Source organism: Ambystoma mexicanum, chromosome 6q (genome assembly GCF_040938575.1).
Source record: "Ambystoma mexicanum isolate Mex_15411 chromosome 6q, UKY_AmexF1_1, whole genome shotgun sequence".
Lineage (NCBI taxonomy): Eukaryota > Metazoa > Chordata > Amphibia > Caudata > Ambystomatidae > Ambystoma > Ambystoma mexicanum.
In genome coordinates, this window is record NC_090937.1 from 1,649,124,212 (window position 1) to 1,649,137,832 (window position 13,621).

The following is a 13,621-nucleotide window of genomic DNA, read 5'->3' on the forward strand; positions in this document are numbered from 1 at the left end:
CCCTCGTAAAAAAAACAAAGAGGGCCTTAACTACAGCCGTAGCTGTAACAGTCCTCATAGGAATTGCTTCAGGGAACCTAGTAGTGTCTACTACAACAAGTATAAGCCTGTTGCCTGAAGAAGTTGGAGGATCAAGGGGACCAACAATGTTGATTCCTACCCTCTCAAATGGTACTCCCACCACAGGGATAGGCACTAGATGTGCCACGTTCTTGGAGCCACTTTTATCAGATGTTTGGCAAGTGTGGTAACTCTTGAAATACTTATCTACCTCAGCCCCCATTTTAGGCCAATAAAAGTAGAGAGAGAGCCTTTCCTTGGTCTTCTTGAAGCTCAAGTGACCAACCAAAGGTATCTCATGGGCTAGTTGCAAGAATTGGAGTCTGTTTGCTTGGGGCACTACAAGTCTCTTGTAGTCCCCAGGAGTTGACTCTGTCGGTTCACTATAGAAAAGGACATATTCCCAGTATAACCTATTTTTCCCAGGCTCTTGCCCTTCAAGCTGAGAAGCTGCTTGGTGGCGAAGACCTTCCAGAGTTGGACATTCTCTTTGTCCCTTACTGAAGTCTGCCCTTTGGGGTCCACCTTCTGCCAGTAAAGACTGCAGCTCAGGATGGTCCACAGGGTCAAGATCTCCAATTAGTTCCTGGCCTCCTACTAGATCTGAGTCCTCAGGCTCTAGTTCAACCATACAGGGTTGTACCTCACTCTCAGCCTCAGCTGGAGGAGGAATCACAGATGTTATTTTTACTAACCTAGGAGATTTCCTGGTTGGCATCACTGGAGTGCTTTCTGCGGGTTTCTTTTTGGAAGTCTTGGGTTTCCCCTTTGCTTCTGGTTGCTTTGAAATAGCAGTGAGCAACTCCAGTGGAGTAGGAGTGATTTATTTCTCCATCATCTCCTCTGGAGAGCCCTTCACGGTACTCTCCCTTGCAAGTCTGGTAAGCTCATGTAATCTCTTACTAGGAGGTCTGGAAGTACTTGACACTACTCCCAGGTCTTTCAGATCCTTGCCCAACAGCAGCCTTCCTGGTACTTCACATTGTACACTCACAGGTATCCCCGACAGTCATTTCATTGCAGTGGATGAGAGCTGGTAATTGGGGAAGCATCTGCACAGGCCCTCCAGCTAACTTGGTGAGGCATTTGGGTGTCTTAGCAACATCCTCCACCTTGAAAAAAGATTTGTCCACCACAGTTATGCTGGCCCCAGTGTCTCTAATGGCAGGGGTCTCTTGACCATTGACTAGGACACTGGGCCTCATTCCGAGTATGGCGGTAAGGGATTACCGCCACCGGTAACGAGACCGGTGGCGGTAATCCCTTACCGCCATACTCCGAGTTCCCTTTGCGCCCTCGCCCTTAACGCCTGCTTTGAGCAGGTGTTAAAGACGAGGGCGCAAAGGGGCCTCCAAGCCAATAACGGTGACCATAATGAACGGTCACCGTTATTTGCATCTTCCCCATTCCCATTGAGCCCTATGGGGGCTCATTTGGGAATGGGGAAGAGCCTTTGTGAATGGGGAATTACCGCCCCGCCAACCTTGGAATGGGGCGGTAATTCCGCCATCCACCAAGGCGCTGCCGGTCCGGGTACGGCGTCAACCAAGGCGTTAATAGCGCCATTAGTTAGCGCCGTACTCGGAATGAGGCCCACTGTCTTTATAAAACTCTTTAGTATTAGGAGGGATAGAATTATACACATCTAAATTCTTTTGTTCCCACAACCCTAGAGATACTAAAGATACACTAGCTGAGACGCCAATGGGGTCATCAGCTAGTAGTTGAAAGTTTCCACTGGCCATATGTACTTCCATCTCTGGAGCGAAGGCTAAGGAGACAGTGTGGACCCCTGAAGGTTTACCCTTACATCTGGTATCCCCTTTCACAAAGTCAGTAGAGCCACAAACATAACATTTTCCAAATGTCTTTATGAATGGTGGCTTGTTCTGACCCCCTTCCGGTCTGGGACCAGAAGGTACACTAGCCTGATTAGGTTTCCCTTGTGGCTTACCCTTAGAATTTTATTTGTGGCCCTCTTTGGAAGTGGAATTATTTGAATTCTCTTTGTTTTCTTTCTTTGGCTGCTTTCCCTCATCCTTTTTCTGAGTTACCCCTGAATCTTTGTGAGTAGCCCTGTTGGCAACCCACAAGTCAGCAGGCTTAGCTAGTTTCTTAGAATCTATTTCTTTTGAATCAGCCAAGTGCTGTCTGAGCTCAGGAGAGCAGGCATCATAGATAGACTCCATCATAACAAGATTTCTCATTCCTTCATACGTGTTAACTCTATAACCCTTAATCCATCCCTCTAGGTTTTTCAAACACTCATTCACCCAAGTAGCCCAAGGGGTACTATCATGCTTTTTGAGGGTCCTAAACCTCTTAAGGTACTGGGAAGGAGTCTTCCCAAATCTAATTATTAAAGCTAGCTTTACACATTCATAATCCATCCTATCCATGTCCCCCAACTCCATCACCACATCAGATGCAACAGGGGGGAGCCTAGAGAATAACCAGAGGATCAACTGATTCCCTGAGATATCCTGGAGCCCATGATTATATTCAAACATAGCTAAAACTAACCAATCTAATACATCCAACTTAGGTTCATACATACCCACAATCTCTTTAGGCATCTGTGGTCTTTTTGGACTGTAAGATGTAGAGGATTCGGGGAGAGAAGCATTTTCCAAACACAATTTCTTCATCTCAAGCTCATGGTTGAGCTCCATTTCTTTGAGACTTAGTTCTTGATGTCTCTGTTCAGTTTGGGCACTCATTCGTTTGAATTCAAGTTCAAGTCTCATTTTTTCTAGGGAGATAAATTCAGGTCTTCATGTGGGACCTGTTAAGGGTCCAGTAGCCACAGGTTGAGGCCTTTGAGCAGGCAGAGGTCCAGAGGGGGTGACATGGTTATCCTCCTCTTCCTCATCTGTCTCAACCATAACATCTTCAACATTATCCTCTTTACTGTTTGCTACATTTGCTGGAGTAGTGGGCACTACACCACCACTATCCTGACTTTGTTTCTCTAACAGTCTATCAATCATTTCTTGTGTCTTGCCTTTGATAGGAAGACCTTTCTATCTACACAGATCCCTTAAATAATCAGCAGTATTAGTAAGCAGGGTCTCCTGGCTATAACCTTCCATAATTATGACATTTGTTTAAAGTAAATTTGTTATGATAGTTAGCCTTGTGGTTATTTGAACCAAAGCACTAGCAGAACTCTAAAATGTAAATCCAATACCTTTATCCTCACAGCTGTACACCAGTGTTAGGCAGAATCCAGTGTAGTTCCCTTAGGGAGCACTACACCAGATTATGACTACAGGTGAGAGCAATAAATCCCCTTTGGTATCAGTCTGTACCACAACGATTTAGTTGGTAGCTGTGGCTGAGCAGTCAGACTTATCTCAAGAGGGAGATGAGCAGTATTCAGGGGTTACACATTAGGCCCATAGTTCTATGGCACAAGAAAACGCTGACCCAAGCTTAGTAGTTAAAAAGTAGTCATATATTTATTTTACACACTTCTAAGAAAGTACATATATCACAAGTATCAAGCAAGTTAAATTAAGTCAAGAAAAAGTATTATACAACTCCCTATTGAATGTTAGACAAGTTTGCGGTAGTGTGAAATCTGAGCAAAACGGCACAGTGAAAACCAACTACAAATGGCACTCCAACAATTCAACGAATAGGAAGGAAAATACAAGTTAAACTGAAATACCTTCAGACACCCCCTAGCAACACTTCCCTGAAGTTATGTGAACAAGTAATGCACAGTAACACTTTAGCAGAAAGATAAGTGAATGAAAACTGAGCAAAATGGCACTCCGCAAGTTAAAACATTAGGAAGGAAGAGGGGTTTAGAAGATTTAGGTGCATCAACACATTTCTTATTGAAAACCAATCTAGTGAGAGCAGATCTAACAAATCAGCCAATAAGCCTGAGCCAGAGTCAGTGGTACAGGACCAAGAGATTAGGAGCAAACATGTTCTGGTAGCTGCAGTCAAGTCTTTAGTAGAAAATATTGAAGAGGTAGATGCGAGGTGAAAGACAATGTTAAGAGATAAGGCGGCCGACCCAGGAAATAGTCAAAAGGATTTAAAACACATTTGGGGCTACCACGGAGAAAGGGCGGCCTGGCGGAACAATGTACCTTAAACATGGAGAAGTGGCTCCTGCAGTGGCGGTTGTTCATGGTAGTCTTTGCAGGTTGAGGGGTCCAGCAGAGGAAGAGAGGCTCTCGTCGTGGAGGAAGGTACGAGTCGCTGCCTACCCAGGGAAGAAACCAGCCGCGGTGCTGCCAAATGAAGTTTAAAAGGTACGCTCCTTTTAATCGCGGTCCGGGTCGATAGCTGCCTGGCTATCTGGTCTCCAAGTGCTACGCATTGTCGATTTCACCAAGGCAGGTCCGAGGAAGCAATAGGTGAACTGGTTGACCCCACCAGATCAAAGGAAGAAGACTCTTTCGATGCAGATCTCCTCTCGTCGTGTGGAAGAAAAGTGGTGAGACGATCCGGCAGGGCTTCATCGGTGGTGTAGATGCTGAAGATGTCTGTGGCTTGTCTCCCCTTCGGTTCCATAGTTCCAGTGGCGACATCTTGCTCTTCCAGTCCTCAGGACCCTGCTTTTATGCAGAAAGAGACCCATTCATACAGCCTAGCGGCACTCACACAGTGGAGTGGTCTTCTTGCCGGGAGACCCTACAGCCTATCAGGTTAGAGTGCGACCTGTGTTGCTATGGCAACTCTGTCCAGGGTTTCTACTCCCACTCCCAAACAGCAGACCCACCCCAGACTCAGAGGCGCTGAAAGGAGGGGCAGAAGCCTGCCAAAAGAGCGAACAAAGGATTCCCGACCTGGGTTAGGAAAATGGAGTAAGACTCGAGAAAGAAGTTTTATCAAAGTTCTGGCAAATAAAACCTACTGGAGTAAAGTTAATAATAAAATAAACCGGTGGTATGTTAGAGGCTGTCAGTAAAAGTGGTAGCCTCGAACAATGGGAAAATCCCATAGGAAAATATTAGCGGTCGAATATAAAAGTTAGTAACCACTGCCACCAGCCAGAAACTTTGTAGAGAGCACATATGCATGTACATATACTTCCATTTCCCAGATGTTTTTTCATGTACTACTAGTATGTACATACACAAAATAATTTACAATGTTAAAATGCTAATGTTAATGTTAAATATTTTGTATAGGGCACAACACGTCCGTGGGCCTCAAAGGAGAAGCAGGACCATACATTAAGTGTATATTCTTAATTTGTAACATTTGTACGATTTAAGCAAAATGTATTTGCTAGTAAATGTATATTACACATATTTTTTTATTTACCTCTCTCTCTCTCTGTAGGGAAAACATTTTCAGGCATTCACATTTTTGTTTTTCCTAAAAAAAGGAGCATACCTTTACTTTTACCATTTTATTAATTGGATAAATTGTAAATTAAGAATACTGGTCGGTGTTTAGAAAAATGTATTTTAAAAGTTTGTCAAGGAGACTAACTTTGCGTCTATAAGGATCACAGTCTTGGAGCAGTAGGCCTGGTCTAGTATTTGGCATCCGTGTATTTTCAGTAGAGGGAGCCTAGTGGTGGCGCCACCTGCTGGTGGAGCAGTAGGCCTGGTCTAGTATTTGGCATCTGTGTATTTTCAGTAGAGGGAGCCTAGTGGTGGCGCCACCTGGTGGTGGAGCAGAAAGCCTGGTCTAGTATTTGTTAAATAACCAGGTATTTAAGGTTTTTTTGAAGCACTGGTGATAGGACTCATTTCTAGTGAATAACCGGAGCGTATTCCAGGTTTTTGGAGCCATTACTGGAAAACTGCTGCCCTGGAACATTTGTACCATGGGAGAGAAAGGTGGACATATTTATTAGATCTGAGGTTTCTTGCTGAAATGTTCAGGAAAACCGTATTGTTGGGGTAAGTAGGTGAACTTTTAGCGAGACATTTGTGGGTGATGCATACTGATTTAAATAAGGTTCTCGCTTTTATGGGTAGCCAGTGAGCGTCCCTTCTAATGGTAGGGATGTGATCTGTTTTTTTTAGTCCCGGGGCTGCTTGCAAGGCTTGATCTTGCAGCAGTTATAGTTTTGCCAAATTGGTATTCGAGGAGCCTAATAGTAGAACATTACAGTAATCGAGCTTCGATAAGATGAGAGTCAGGGCTAGCGTGATACAGTTCTGTGGTATGAGGAATTGACGGCTTAAAGCAATCAGTTTGGCTGTGTAAGAGGTGGCCGAGTATAGAGCATTGATATGTTTAGACATTGTAATGATATGTTTAGACATTGTAAGATTGGTGTCTAAATATACGCCTAGCGTTTTAACCTGCTTTAGGACTGGAATGAGGGTGCCGTCAATGTTGATGGCTGAATAGTCTTAGTGTAAGGTGTTGATTCTGGCTGGGAGCCTACGATGAGAATCTCTGTTTTCTCATCGTTGAGGCAGAGCCTGATTATAGCATAGATTTTGTTGATCATGATTGTGTCCTGATCAATGACAATGACTTTGTGGATTAGGAGGCCTCCATGTGGTGTCTCTCGACAGGGCGTCTACCCTGAGGTGTGAAGAAGAACAATGTCAGTGGATAACTGGGAGATATCCTGTATCCATGTTATTTAAACCACAGCAGATCCAGGCCTCTGTCATTATTATGGGGTACTCTGGGAGCAAATAATGGCAGACCTGAGGGCCCCAATAATGCAGCATGCAGAACTAATCCATTTACTTTCAGACGTGAAGGTGAGGATCTCCATCACATGCTTCAGTTGCTGTTCTATTGACAACATGCTATTGTGTGTCAATATGGGTGTCTGCCCAGGAGGCGTGGAAAATGTGATCTTCTGTACCTATGCCTTGTGGCCTATACCCATCACTTGGCACTCCAAGAGGCACTTACATTGTGTCACAGATGGCTGCTAGAATCTCAAGAATCTAAACGATGGTACAAGGGTTTTTGTTAACACATTTACAAGGTTTTCCTTTGGGAGGTCTTGAGTTTACAGACCGATCCAACTAATGGGTTTCCCTTCCAATTCCTCCAATCTCCTTCTTACCTGGCACAGTCTTCCCTGTCACCCAGGGTAACTTAGACGCATTAGAGATTGGTAACTCCTACCATCTAATCTCTCCAATCCTTACGGTGAAGGATGAGGCCTTATCTGACTCTCTCCTGGACTTCCTAATGAATGTTGATGGAAGCAATGTGCAAAATGGTGCCTGTTATTCCAGATACACTATCTTATTCCTCTCCCAGATATTGCACCTCAATACTCTATTCACCATTCTCCTCCCAAGTCCTATCTTATGGCCACTTATTCTATCCAGTCCCCTCACTCCCCTCTATCCCATCCCTCTCCATCCCCCACCTCCTGTTCTCACTGTCTCCTTCCACTGCGCTTCTCTTCTGTCCCGCTCTCTTCCCCACTTTCTGCTCTCTCCCTCCCCCACCTCCTGCCTCCCTCTTCCCACCTCTCTTCTGCCCTGTGGTCTTCTCACATGCTTCCTCTGTCCTTACATCTTCCCTCCTCCACCAACACTATTTCGTTTCTCTTGTGCCCCATTCTTTCTCTCTGCCTGCCTTCCTCTCTTTACCCCTTCTCCCTGATCTTGCATGAATGATGACTATAATGTATTGCAGAAGAAGGATCATAGGATAAAACAGAATAAATCTCCACAAAGAAATAACCCCTTGGATTTCAAAAGACGTCACGAGTATGTCAGAGAGAATAACTAGAATAACCGGGAGGATAGCTCAGAGGCAAGGCACTTGTCTTGGAAGCAAGACAACATAGAGTAGTATAGGTTCCATACATGGTACCATGCTTAAAGACTGAAGTCCGGCATGAAGCACAATATAAAAAGGCAATTTTACTGTATTTTTTAATTCATAGGATGATGTAAAAGCAAATAGTATTTTGCACGATATATGTTTCACAGAGGAAACATCTGAAGTGCAAAACACATACACATGTAGGCTTTGTTCTGTTTTACTCATTCACCAATCATCAATCATCAATTGCTTGTAATAACTGAGAGTTTGTTCTTACAGTGAGATATGTCCAGTTTAATAAACAATTTGAGAAAGCATTTCATTTGTGAATTATCAATTTCGCGAATATATAATTCAATGAATTATTGAACTTGTATCATCTGTACCACAGAAAGACCTTACAACAGGACAAACCAAATAATGACACGTTCCTTTTTCCATACATAAATCAGACTTCACATAGTGCCTGTCTGATAATAAGGTTTAGTAACTTTACTCTCCAAAAACAGCAGGGCCCTTTGCAGGAGACCTTGTAAATTGTTGATGTTTTGCGTGTCCGAGTCATCAGTGTCAACACCTACTATGAATTCCCCCATGTCACCATAAACAAAGATTTGCTTGAAAAGTTTTCTGACATTTAGAACATGGATATGGCCTCTCCCTTTTGTTGTTTCTGGTGATCTTTCAATGGACTATGGCTATAAAGGAAAGACTTATCAAATTGAGAACATGTATATCATTTTGCCCCAGGGTGATTTCTCTAATGTAGTTCTATGGTATGCTGTTGCTTGATAGCCTTATTACATTCAGAACATGCATATTGGCTCACCCCAGTGTGATTTCTCTAGTGTGCCAATAGATTACCCTTCTGCTTGAGAGACATATTACATTCAGAACATGTATATGGTTTCTCTGACGTATCACAAGGGAACTCTTCTGCTTGAAAGACGTATTACACAGGTCACTGGACTGAAACAGCAAGGCTGTTTGGGATGACATCCTGAGGGCAGCTGATGAGGGGGATCTGAGTATGTTGATCATGCAGGGTTTGTCGGCAGCCTTGATATGGTCGACTTTTATCCATTATTGACCAGACTTCTCGAAGTAGCCCAGGTGTCAGAGGCTGCCTTGAAATGGTTCTCTTCCTTTTTGAAAAATCAGACACAAGTAGTCAAGTTGGGAGGTTATTACTCGGAAGCTCTCCCAGTATTGTGTGAAGTTCCACAGGGATCATCACTGTCACCAATATTGATCAATATCTATCTCAGGACAGTGATGACATCTTCTCTAGGTTTAACCTGAATGCCATTGATATGCAGACGACACACACATATGTCAGACTAAAATCAGCACCAGAAGCAACCAAGCGTGTCCTGCCCTGTGCTGAAGCTATAAAAGACTGCCTGGTGAAAATTAAGTTTCAGTTAAACCCCACCAAAACTGAGGTTATAGCATTTGGACCAACGCATCTTCTTGGACAATACCATGCCTCCACACCTTGTAAGGCCGTTTTTGTCTCAGCCACATCCTTTCTTCATAAGGTTAAGAACTTGGGTTGTATCTGGCAAGCATCCTTGGGAAGTAATGCCCATGTGTCTGAGGTGGTTAAATCTGTCCATTATCAAATTCGACTCTTGAAACCTATCTTACCTCCGAACTCTGAATCAGATTGTGCAACAATTCTAGGTACAATGGTAAACTCAAGATTGGAATACTGCGGCACACTGCTACATGGTTCCCCGGATTGACAACTGCAACTACGCCAGGCAGCTCAAAATGCTGCCGTTTGATTAGTTTACAATCTCCAAGTACCGTCAAACATTGCACTGGTTGCCAATGCAGCAAAGAATCAAAGTATCTGATTTCAAAGATTAAGATCTAGCAGCCAGCGTCTACTTCATGCTCCTCTGGCAAAAATCTCCTGGCTGTCCCTCAGTCTAAATGCCTCTCCCAGGGAGGCCGATGCGTCTCCATCAGATGCCCGCAACTCTGGAAAGCACTTCCAGCAGAACTGCGGAATATATCATCTATTATCCCCTTTCGGGAAAAATGAAAACTATATTGGTTCCAGTGATTGATGGGTCTTGTGACTGTGTCCAAATGTGAGCAAAGGATTTGAACATCTGCGCCTAGATGCAGTTAACTGCTTGGTTCTGAAGTGATATACACTTTACAAATCCCTAATCTAATCTACATTCCGTACATGTATATGGTTTCCCCCCATTGTGAATTCTCTGATGTCTCAGAAGGGTACTGTTCTCCTTCTAAGACTTATCACATTCAGAACATGTATATGGGTTGGCTCCAGTGTGATTTTTCTGATGTACCACTAGATTACCCTTCTTGCTTGAAAGACTTACCACATTCAGAACATGTATATGGGTACAGCCCAGTGTGAGTTCTCTGATGTATTACAAGGGAACCCTTCTGCTTGTAAGACATATTACATTCAGAACATGTATATGGTTTTTATCCAGTGTGATTTCTCTGATGTATCACAAGTTCACATTTTTGCTTGAACGACTTACCACATTCAGAACATGTATATGGGTACAGCCCAGTGTGAGTTCTCTGATGTATTACAAGGGAACCCTTCTGCTTGTAAGACTTATTACATTCAGAACATGTATATGGTTTCTCCCCAGTGTGCTTTCGCTGATGTTTCACAAGTTCACACTTTTGCTTGAACGACTTACCACATTCAGAACATGTATATGGATACAGCCCAGTGTGAGTTCTCTGATGTATTACAAGGTCACCCTTCTGCTTGTAAGACTTATTACATTCAGAACATGTATATGGTTTCTCCCCAGTGTGATTTCGCTGATGTATCACAAGTTCACACTTTTGCTTGAAAGACTTACCACATTCAGAACATGTATATGGCTTCACCCCAGTGTGATTTCTCTGATGAGCCACTAGATTACACTTCTGTTTGAAAGACTTATTACATTCAGAACATGTATATGGTTTCTCCACAGAGTGATTTCTCTGATGTGTCACAAGGTCACCCTTTTGTTTGAAAGACCTCTTACATTCAGAACATGTATATGGTTTCTCTCCAGTGTGATTTCTCTGATGTCTCACAAGGTCACCCTTCTGCTTGAAAGACCTCTTACATTCAGAACATGTATATGGTTTCTCGCCAGTGTGATTTCTCTGATGTCTCACAAGGTCACACTTTTGCTTGAAAGACTTATCACATTCAGAACATGTATGTGGTTTCTCCCCAGTGTGATTTCTCTGATGTCTCACAAGGTTACTCTTGTCTTTGAAAGACTTATTACATTCAGAACATGCATATGGGTGCACCCCAGTGTGAATTCTCTGATGTATTACAAGGGTAACCTTCTGCTTGAAAGACTTACCACATTCAGAACATGCATATGGTTTCTCACCAGTGTGATTTCTTTGATGTCTCACAAGGTTACTCTTGGCTTTGAAAGACCTATCACATTCAGAACATGCATATGGGTGCACCCCAGTGTGAGTTCTATGATGTGCCAATAGATGGCCCTTGAGTTTGAAAGATTTATCACATTCAGAGCATGTGTATGGTTTTACCCCAGTGTGAGTTCTCTGGTGTCTCACAAGGTCAACTTTGTACTTGAAAGACTTATTACATTCAGAACATGCATATGGTTTCACACCAGTATGAGTTCTCTGATGTGCTAATAGATTACCCTTCTGCTTAAAAGACTTATTGCATTCAGAGCATGCATATGGCTTTACGCCATTGATAGTTCTCTGAAGTAGCAATAGATTACCTGTTTCTTTCAAAGCCTTGTCACATTCACACCCTTTATGTTCTGTCTCTTCAGTGTGACAACACTGATGTTGACATATATGTACTGTTTCGTTGAAAGTTGTTTCACATTCCGAAAATTCGAAAAGTACCTCCATTGTAAAGATGTTATTTTTAAATTGTAATTTCTTTGCAAGATGCTCCTTATCAAATTTGGTATATTTATATAACAATCTGAATGTCTCGGGTGGCCTCACAAGGTCAGGTGCATTTTGCATGAATGTCAAGAATAAACCTGAATTCTCAGTCACAGCAGGGAGTCTGAAAATAGAAGAAAGCTTCAGCAGGGGTGCTATTTATTCTGAAGCATCAAGTCCAAAGATGGTGTTAAGCACCTTCCACATGTTGCGCACCAGTCTGTTGCCTTAGACAATATTTCATGAAGAGGGTTTTCATTTTCTTTCTTCATGCCATATCCACCATTAGGTAGATGGCTGTATGTTCTAGAAGACTTGTCACCAGTGCACTTGTAGGGTCGTATTCCTTTGTGGGTCATAAGAAGCGTCATTTGAGGTCCATTTGTGTTGAATGTTTTGGCTGTCAGGGCATTTACAAGGTGCCTCTTGTGAGCCTCCCCTTAGTGTGTTCTTAAAAGTCTTGTGTTCACTTTTACAGAGGAGGCTGCATCCAATTTGGTCCATTTATATAGACTCTCTCAGGTTATATCTCTTCAGTGGACATTCCCATGTCCAGATAATTATCTCTACATCAATGAATACATTGACCATATTTGTGTAGCCTTATAACGTGATGACTCAGTATACCCTTTGATGGTAATCATATGGGTTGTACACAGATGGCTTCCCTATTGATTGATATTGACTGGGCATAGGAACCAGATATTTGCCTAAAAATCGTTAACAACTGTAGTCTTTTTTAGTGAAATGTCTGCAGAGTCTGTGAAATAATTGTCCCATGGTAAGAAGCTATAATTTGGGAGTGACCGTGTCATGAGCAAGACAACTTTCCCAAGACTCAGTTATCAGTGAAAACGTTTCTCATACAAAACCTTTTAAAAACATTCACTGTCTTCCATGATTGCTGTTTTTTGCCCTGTTTGAAGAAAAAAGAAAAAGAGGATTAGTGTTTCATAAGTGACAAATATATAATTCTTGTTTGAAATAGCATATGTGAAAAGCAAAAAGGCATCCTATCACTATAGAAAATGGGTTTGATAACATCCTGGAATACTATTGAAATGTATAGAGGACACCAAGTTAAATGGGTAGCCTAACTTGGCCTCAATCTCATGGAAAGTATTAACACAGAAATTAAAACATGCGTGACCCATAGCCAGGATTAGCACAGTGTGGTGAAGTGGGTCTCTGTAGTCTGCAAAATGGCTAACCTGTCTGCCTGTCATTGCTGGTTGTGGTCAGATGACTGGCTCTATGGTGTACAGAAAGGATGGCAGACCAGGCGCAAAGAATAAAGGATTTTAACAAATGGATTGTCCTTCACTGGGTACAAATATATTTTCTTTAGGATGCAATGGGATTTGGCTTGGTAGAACAATGTGCAATTCTGGTCTTTTGATGCTATGATTTTGTGATTTGCACTGAATATTGTCATATATATTGAGATGCATATGATTGCTTTATTGATTTAAGCTTTTAGTTTAGTTTGAAAATTAGATCATAGGTTTCAGTGCCTTTATACAATAGTGCTTCAGTGAACTGATGATTGTGATTTGACTTAGAAGTGCTGCACCTCTCCTTAAAGACACGATAGAGGATGGACAGGGAATTTTGAATTGGTAATGTGAATTAAGTCGTAAGATGAGAGTATTGATGTACATTTAGTTAAAGAAAAGTGACTTGTTATCTACCAATCAGATTTGTTTGAACCTTAGGTTGAACTAGCGAGAAGAACTGAGGTACATGGAAGATGGCAAATGTGTGGTTCTGGGTCTACTGTCTTGGTGGGCCCAATACCTGAAGAGAAGTCTGTTTGCATATAGGAAGGTGATTAATATGGAAAAACCTAGTTTGGGCACTTATTTGGGAGAAATGTTGGATGGTGGGTGTA